Consider the following 9574-nt stretch of genomic DNA (forward strand, 5'->3'; position numbering starts at 1 on the left):
AGGCTTTTTCAATTAAGAAAGGGGGAGATTCAAACTAGAGGACATGGTTTAAGATTGAAGGGGGAAAATTATAAGGGGAATATGAGGGGAAATTTCTTTACGCAGAGGGTGGTGGGGATGTGGAATGAGCATCCGGCAGACGTGGTTGAGGCGGGATCATTGGTTACATTTAAGGAAAGACTGGATCGTTACATGGATAGGAGGGGACTAGAGGGGTATGGACCGGATGCTGGTCAGTGGGACTAGGAGGGTGGGGATTTGCTACAGCATGGACTAGTAGGGCCGAACTGGCCTGTTCTGTGCTGTAAGTGGTTATATGGTTTATATGGTTATATGGTTTATCCCATCTCTACACTTAATACTTTGATTTCTGAAGGCCAAGATGCCAAAAGCTCTCTTAACAAGCCTGCCTACTTGTGATGCCACTTTCAGGGAATTATATATCTGTATTCCAAGATCCCTCTGTTCTTCCACATTCCTCAGTTCCCTATCATTTACTGTGTATGTCCTACCTTGGTTTGTCCTTCCAAAATGCAACACCTCACACTTGTCTGCATTTAATTCCACCTGCCATTATTCAGTCCATTTTCCCAGCTGGTTCAGATCCCTCTGCAAGCTTTGAAAGCCTTCCATGCTGTCCATAATGCTTCCAAACTTTATGTCATCTGCAAACTTGCTGATCCAATTTGCGGCATTATCATCCAGATCATTGATCTAGATGGAAAACAGCAATGGTCTCAGGCACCAATCCCTGAGGCACACCACTCTTGAGAAGCCATCATTCACTACCACTCTCTGGCTTCTCCCGTACGTTCTTAATGTGACATCTGTGTAGTTGGGCCTTTAAAATGGCCAAACAAGCCATGTACAATGAGCTACTTGGGATGATAATAAATGCTTGCCTTCCAATCAACAGCCACATTTGGAAAACACAAAAGATCAATGCCCAAATCATCCCAACATACATTCATGAAAGAAGATCATTGATCTTGGATTGTAGTTTCCAGCCATTCACATTCTCCCTGTCATCTGAAAATATACAATTGTCCTCAAAAGAGGAATAAGTGAGTGCTGAGGGATTTCCATTAGCATATTATTCCTCATCTCAGATTTTGGGATTTATATGTCTGTGCATTTCCATGCTAGAATATGAAGCAAAAGAATGACATGTAGGGGGAGGTTAGGTACTGAAATGTTGACTTTCCTTTTCCTTGCACAGGTGATGCTTAAGCCTGCTGACTTCCCTCAGCAGTTAGTGTTTTACAGTGATTGGTATGAGTCTGGGGTAGTACTGGAGGCACATTCAATGGTGATGTTCAGGAGCAAGATGGATAGTATCAGAAAGGGAATTTATAGGACAAGAAGGATGAGGCAGGTGAGTGGGATTATATCTGCACTACTCATGTCTCCAACTTAAAGAAATCTAGATCATCCCAAAGTTCTTCACAACAATTTTGGGAAGGAGTCATGTGATGGAGTAGTGGCCGGTAGGGAAATACCAGCCCTTTCCAGAAAAGAAGGAAAAAAGTAAAGAAAAAGCAAAGCCCCAGACACATAAACCACAACAAATAAAAAAAGGTGTGGAGGAAATGGCACCAAAGAAAAAAAAGCCAAAAACAACAGGAAGAAAAGAAGAAGGAAAGACGCCGGAAGAGAAAGGTGAAGGACTTACCTGTATGAAGAAGCAGGGACCCACCGTGGAAAGAGGAGCCCACTCCCTGAGGTCAGTGGAAACCCCACAGGATCGCAACCCACTGAACGCAGGACTACAAGGATGGCTCACGGAGCCAAACAGAATCGCGCATGCGCGATGCGCACGACAAAGACAACACCGACGGGAGGGGGGACCATCTGTGGAGTGGAAATCCACATCTTGAACAGGTGAGAAAGACCCAACAGCAGGGCTCCCAGCGGGAAGATATAGGAAATAATGGGAACGGGAAGGATGAGAATGAAAAAAGGAAATCAGAGACACAGCAGATGACCAGCCCAGAGGAAGAGGACCAACATCAAGACACCATAAAAAAAACCCCAGCAAACTGAGACAAACAGCCCAATAGGAAGGTCAGGGGAGACATAGATATGGGGAAGAGAGGTAGAGGACACAGGCCCTGGAGCGGACACAGGGGAAGAGGAGGGAGAGCATCAAACTCTGCACAGAGAAATGGAAGATGAAGGGAATGGACAGTACATGGATAAAAAAAAAATTCAAGAATATATGGAAGCATTAAAGGAATGGCTGACATGTGAATTTAGTGAAATAAAAAGAAGAATAAAAGGTACAGAAGAAAAAGTGAGTAGATTAGAGCTGGTCATGACAGAAATAGGGAAAAGAGTAGACAAGGTGGAAGAACGAGAAACAGCCATAGAAATGGAAGTGGACAACTTAAAAGAAAATTGGAAGAAACTGATAAAAAAGTTAAAGAAACATAGGAGTTGTTAGCTAAGAAGATGGATATAATGGAAAACTATAATAGGAGAAACAATATAAAGATAGTGGGCCTTAAGGAAGATGAAGAAGGCAAAGATATGAAAGAATTTATAGAAGAATGGATCCCCAGGGTCCTGGGAATGCCAGAAATACAGGAAGGAATGGAAATAGAAAGGGCACACAGAACATTAGCCCCAAAACCATAGCCACAACAAAAACCAAGATCCATTCTAGTAAAATTCCTGAGATATACGACAAGAGAAAATATATTGGAGAAGGCAATGAATAAAATGAGAGAAGACAAAAAGCCCACTGGAATACAAAGGTCAATTTTTTTTTCTACTCAGACATAAGTTTTGAGCTCCTGAAGAAGAGGAAGGAGTTCAACGCAGCAAAATCGATCCTATGGAAGAAAGGCTATAAATTTATTTAAAGATTTCCAGCGGTGCTTAAAATAGTTATCCCGGGGCAGCAAAGCAGACTGTTCTCGGATCCGGAGAAAGCACGAGAATTTGCAGAACGCCTGAAAAACAGAAAGAGAGATGAAGAGATGTAACAAGAACAAGAATGATGACAAACCTCATATAAAGAAGAAAAATAAAGTATAAGTAAGAACTAAGAAGGGGAAGAAAAGGGAAGAAAGGAAGTAAGGGGGACATTAAGAGGGTGAGCTTTGTTATATGTGAAGATAAAAGTCTTTTCAGGAAGGGGTTGGGTGGGAGAGAATAACAGTCACTGCGAAATCAGTTGATGCTTGCAAGCGGGTTCGCAATCCAAATGGAGAGGGGAGTTGTGCTTGCCCAGCAAGGGACAAGGGGCAACTCAGAGAGGGGGCGGGGGGACATTTGGGGTTAAGAGAATTTTAGATGGGGGAATAGTGGAAATATTTTATGTTTTAGAAGTGTTGTATTACAGTGCTTTCAAAAAAAGAAACAGAAGTGAATATGGAGGAAAGGTGATGATGAGGAAGTGGAAATGAGATGTAAACAAAGTATGAAATAGCCATGTTGAACTATATGACTATAAATATTAATGGAATACATAACCAAATCAAAAGGAAGAGGCTGTTAAATTTACTGAAGAAAGAAAAAATTGATATAGCATTCGTGCAGGAACACATCTAACTGAAGTGGAACACAATAAATTAAGGAGAGACTGGTTAGGGCACGTAATGGCAGCATCATATAACTCAAAAGCCAGAGGTGTAGCTATATTAATCAATAAAAATATACCAATCAAAATAGAGGAGGAAATAATAGATCCAGCAGGGAGGTATGTAATGATAAAGTGTCAGATATTTTCAAATTTTGGAATTTGCTCAATGTATATGCAGCTAATGAAGAGGATCAAAAAATTATGCAAGATATCATTTTGAAGATTGCAGATACGCAGGAGAATATACTGATAAGAGGGGATTTTAACCTTAATTTGGACTCAAAGATGGACAAAACTGGACAAAAGACTAGCAGAAAGAACAGAGTAACCAAATTTATGGTTAAATCGATGCAGAAAATGCAACTTTTGGATATATGGAGGAGACAACACCCAAAGGAGAAGGAATACTCATATTATTCGGGAAGACATAAAACATACTCAAGGATAGACCTGTTCCTGTTGTCAGCCCACATCCAAGGGAGAGTTATAAAAAAAGAATATAAAGCTAGATTGTTATCGGATCACTCACCCCTGTAATTAGCAATAGAGCTGGAGGACATCCCACCAAGAACGTATAGATGGAGATTAAACTCCATGCTACTTAAAAGACAGGATTTTAGAGAATTCATTGAGCAACAAATTAAAATGTACTTTGCAATAAATACAGAATCAGTGAAAGATAAATTTATATTATGGGATGCAATGAAAGCGTTTATCAGAGGGCAGATAATAAGTTATGTAACTAAGATGAAGAAGGACTACAATCGGGAAATAGAACAGCTGGAAAGGGAAATAGCAAGTATAGAAAAAGAATTAGCAACAAGGGAAGATACAACAAAAAGAAGTGAATTGGCGGACAAATAAATAAAATATGAAACACTACAAACATACAAGGTGGAGAAGAACATAATGAAGACAAAACAGAAGTATTATGAGCTAGGAGAAAAAAACGCACAAAATACTAACTTGGCAGCTTAAGACAGAACGAACTAAAAGAACGGTATTGGCATCAAGGAAAAAGGACAAACAAATTACATATAACCCAACGGAGATCAATGAAAACTTCAAGGAATTCTACGAGCAATTATATCGAACTGAGAACCAAGGGAAAGAAGACAACATAGATGAGTTTCTAGCTAAAATTGAACTACCGAAATTGCAAGAAGAGGAGCAAAACAAATTAATAAAATCATTTGAAATAGAGGAAATAGAGGATATATTAAAAAATCTACCGAACAATAAAACGCCTGGAGAGGACGGACTCCCAATAGAATTCTATAAAACATTTAAAGACTTATTAATTCCTCCTCTCCTGGAAGTAATGAACCAGATTGAAGAAACACAGAACATGCCAGATTCATGCAAAACAGCAATAATTACAGTAATACCAAAGACAGGGAAAGATCCACTAACACCAGCATCGTAGAGACCAATATCTCTACTTAACACAGATTATAAGATAATAGCTAAACTATTAGCAAACAGATTGGCCGACTGTGTACCAAAACTAGTAAAACTAGATCAAACTGGATTTATTGAGAAAAGACGAACAACGGACAATATCTGTAAGTTCATTAACTTAATCCATGCAGTACAAGGAAACAAGACGCCAACAGTGGCGGTTTCCTTAGACTCAGAGAAAGCCTTTGACAGAGTAGAATGGAATTATTTATTCAAAGTACTACAGAGGTTCAACCTACCAGAGAAATATATTAATTGGATTAAAGCATTATATAAGGGACCATTGGCAAAGGTGACAGTAATTGGATATTTATCAAACCAATTTAAATTAAGCAGGTCAACTAGGCAGGGATGTCCACTATCTCCCTCACTGTTCGCGTTAGCTATAGAACCATTGGGAGATCTGATAAAAACAGAAAATAAAATAAGAGGGATAAAAATAAAAGAGAAGGAATATAAAATCAGTCTATTTGCAGATGACGTCATAGTATATCTAACAGAACCAGAATTATCAACTACAATTAAAAAAAAATCAAAAGCAAGTGTCTTGCAGTGGCACATGTAATGGAAACGAGAAAGTGAAGAGGAGTTGTTTGAACACTCAAACCCAGTAGCAGCACTGCTGCTGTTGCAGACCCAAGAGGAACAGAGCCACAGCCTTTCGGCACCTCTGCTGCCCGCTCGACCCACCCAATGGCCCCCAGTGCTGGTTTATTTGCCTGTAGAAACAGGGCCAGTGGTGATTTTCACAATGAAGATACTTGGAGGTCCGCACCCAAAATGGTGGCATCCACATTCCACAGCTGGATGTTGGGAGTCGCTGAGGAAGTGCTGGATTGGTGCATAGTATCAAGGCAAGAGAACATTCCTCCCTTCCCAACTAGAAGGAGAGGCTCTAAAGAGAACCCAACAGAGAAGGAAAATCATGGCCAGGGTTGAGGTGTCTGGGGAAGCTTCTGTCATTTCTGCTGGGTTACTGGATGAAGCGCACACAGCTAAATGTGGCTGCTATGGCAACTCCAACTCATGGCTCAGAGCCCAAAGACTACATGTCAAGCCACCGACTGCTGGCAACCGGCTGGGAACTTAGAATCGGTTCCAGGATTCGTGAAGGTACAATGGCAAGCAGGCATCCTGAGAGGCCTCAGGCATCGATATGGAACCAGGTCAAGTAGGCACGATTTAGATACCTCGAATTTGGCTTCACCACTGAAAAATAGGCCACACAGTTACAGGGGTGAGGAACATAGGAACGTAGGAAGAAGGAACAGGAGTAGGCCAAAAATGGCCCATCGAGCCTGCTCCGCCATTCAATACGATCATGGCTGATCTAATTTATGACCTAATTCCACCTACCTGCCTTCTCCCCATATCCCCTAAGTATGGGAGTTGGTGAGATCCAAGGCCGTATGATATTTCTCTGATGCTTCTCTTTCTTGTTTTAATGGTGGCATTGGGTTAGTTGGCCATTCTATGTTTACCTTTCCAGAGCAAATAAAGGAAATTTTGTGTACATGACAAATTGAATCTTGAATCCTTTCTCTGTCCATGGATGCTGCTTCTCCAGTTTATGCAGATTTTGTGTTTTTCCAGTGTTCTTACATTGAATCAATGGACCAAATAAATGATCTGCTTCTGTGATGCATCCATTTTCGACTTCTGTGCTAAAACAGGATACGAGTGGCTCCCTTCCAGAGATGAATGCAGAGCTCCTCGTGGCATCATTGCCGCCTCATGCAACAGCTCCAGAGCATCTGCAGGCAATGCTGTGGAACAGGGAAGGAAATGAATGAGGGCAGAAGAGGGGAAGTGGGTGTGTGTGTGGGGTCGAGTGGACGCAACCCTCCTCCTCACGTGACAATGCTTGCATTGAGTCCTTTGCCACTGTGAGGAACGTGCTGAGCCATCTGGCAGACGTCATAATTCTTGGACTGAGGTGAGTGAACTCACTTTTCTCTGCTGTAAGGTCAGCACAGCTGCTGCCCCTGTTGCAGACCCAGAAGGGTGGAGAGCAGGGACAGCACTGTTCCAAAGAGTTCAACAGCTTGGTCCGAATACTGACGGCTTTGTACATTCTTCAAGTGGCCGGTTAAAGGAGCCCATGGTGGACTATTTTAAAATCCTGCAACCACAGGGACTGTGCGCAAGATGGCAGTGCCTATGCTCAACAGCAGCCTCAAAGGGTTGCAGGCTCTAGAGGAGCAGAAGTGGGGAGAACACCACCCATTGGGAGTAAGCAGAGCGACCTTACCAGGCAGTATTCATGGCAGCGGACCAGCGAGGGACTCAACAGCTGAGGGATCTACGTATTGGAACAGGGATTCCAAATCAGAATTTATTGTCATGAACATGTCACTAAAGTAATTATTTAGCAGCAGCGTCACAGGTGCAAATATTTCTCTAAAACACATTTCAAAATAAAGAAAATAGTGCAAGAAAAAGACAAAATAAGGTGGTGTCTGTGGTCCATTGTTCATTCAGAAATCTGACGGCAAAGGGGACGGATCTGTGCTCGTCTTCAGGCTCCAGTACCTTTTTCGTGATGGTAGCAGAGTGAAGAGGGCATGGCCTGGGTGGTGCTGAGGGCAAGAAAACCTCCCAAAGGGCCTTGGGCCCTAAAGGCTTCCTTATTGTGTCGGAAGTTTGGATCATGAGCTCAGGTTGCCAACAGATCGAACAGGAGTCTGTGAGGCTTCACAGGCTGCAGGATTGCTGGAGGCATACCACAAACATTCAGTGTCTCTGAAAGCACTCTCTTTTGCTTTTCTCTCTCCCTCTCTCTCTCTCTCTCTCTCTCTCTCTCTCTTTCTCTCTCTGTCTTACTTGTAAGGGGAGCCGGGTGTAACTAATGGAGATTCTTTGTCTGCCTTACAGCAGGCAGAAGGCAAATTTGTGTAATATTACATGTTCTGTACTATTTCATGACCATAAAAGAACCTTGAATCTGGAATCTTTATTTTCTCTGAGGTTTACACCTCATTTATTTGTGATGAATAAGTTCTGTGCTTCATGTCACAAACGAGCCTCAATTTGTTTTTTCAAATGGGCACAAAAGGGTGCCATGGTATGATTTGAATTAAGAGCATGGGAGTTCTCCCAATGTCCTGTCCAAAAACTAATATCTCCTTTCACCTGAAACATCATATTTTTATTCACAACTTTGAGTCTGTGGGATCTTTCTGTGAATGCATTGACTATTATGCATTCCAGTATTACAATACTGTCAACACTCCAAAAACACTCTAGAGCAGTTGTGAAAGGTCTTTTTAATGCACATTTTCTTCATTCATAAAATATCACCCCCCCCCCCACCCCTTTTAATCCGATTTTCTCTCACGTTCTCTTTGCCTGAAGCAATGAAGCATATGGTGCAATTTTTACTGAAAACCCATCCACAAGTACCATGACTGCAAGTTCCCTTACAAGTCTTCCAGGAATGTTTTTGAGAAGCACCAGCAGGTTAATTAAATGTCCCTTCTCTTTCCTGAGTCTATGGTTACCAATTTAATGATTTATAATTTTCTGCAGACTCGATCTCTCAAAGGTTATTATTACAATTATTGATATTTGATTTATTGGACAGAGTTTCAAGTTACTAGTGCATAATCCACTGTGAGACTCTATTCATTTTTTTATTAAATGGGACAGCCAGCTACATCTAAAACAAGATTTTCAAATTCCTCCAAGGCTTTCATATTGCATGGATCTGTAAGCCTTTCTAAAACTATCACCCTAAGATTTCTGTGTCCTCAGAAGCTGCTATAAATTTCGTTGCTCTTCTATTTCTACCATGTTTTGGTTTGTTAACAAATCTTTTATATTACTATAATCTCAAGTCCTTCAATGCAGAAAATAACCCTGAGCACTTCAGAGGATTTTTCTATAGAATTGAAAGTGATGGAGACCAATAAAAAAGGCATTGGGGAAGGGGCTCAAAAGCCAGGTCAGATTTTAAGGACCATCTTAAACATGGAAAGGTAAGTACAGAGTGGAATCTTAGGGAGGCAATTCAGAGTTCAGAGGCTCAACAGCTGAACAAAGCCAAAAGTGGATTAACATTTGTTTGAATGTAGACATGGTAACAGGCCCTTTCAACCCATGACCCCGTACTGTCCAAATACACCCAATTTACATACACCGCTGGTACATTTTTGAACAATGGAAGGAAACCGGAGTACCCAGAGGAAACCCACAAAGACACAGGGAGAACTTTATCGACAGTGCAGGATTCAAACCCCGGTCCCAGTATTGCACTAACTGCTAAGCTAAGTGCGCTGCTCTCTATGGAGACTGTTGCAAGGTTAATGGCGGACCATCAGCAAATAAAAGGATGAGGCGACGGATGATTTGAAAATAGAGATTAAAACTCCAAAATTCATGGTATCATCAGAACAGGAGGGCAAAGAAGAAAAGGATAAAGCAAACGGGAATGTTATTCAAGAGTAAAACGTGAAAGAACAATTAGGATTTGGACAGCAGAGTTTTCACTGAGCGTGTTAACAATCAATGTAACAGCAGGAAAAGTGT

At 41.4% G+C, this 9574-nt stretch overlaps 1 protein-coding gene across 23 annotated transcripts in view; it reads right to left on the bottom strand.

Annotated features, from left to right (window-relative positions):
- Positions 1–9574, bottom strand: part of LOC138753237 (neurexin-3-like) — a 2173925-nt gene that overhangs the window by 1430559 nt on the left and 733792 nt on the right. The window lies entirely within an intron of this gene.

The sequence above is a fragment of the Narcine bancroftii genome, chromosome 2 (genome assembly GCF_036971445.1).
Source record: "Narcine bancroftii isolate sNarBan1 chromosome 2, sNarBan1.hap1, whole genome shotgun sequence".
NCBI lineage: Eukaryota > Metazoa > Chordata > Chondrichthyes > Torpediniformes > Narcinidae > Narcine > Narcine bancroftii.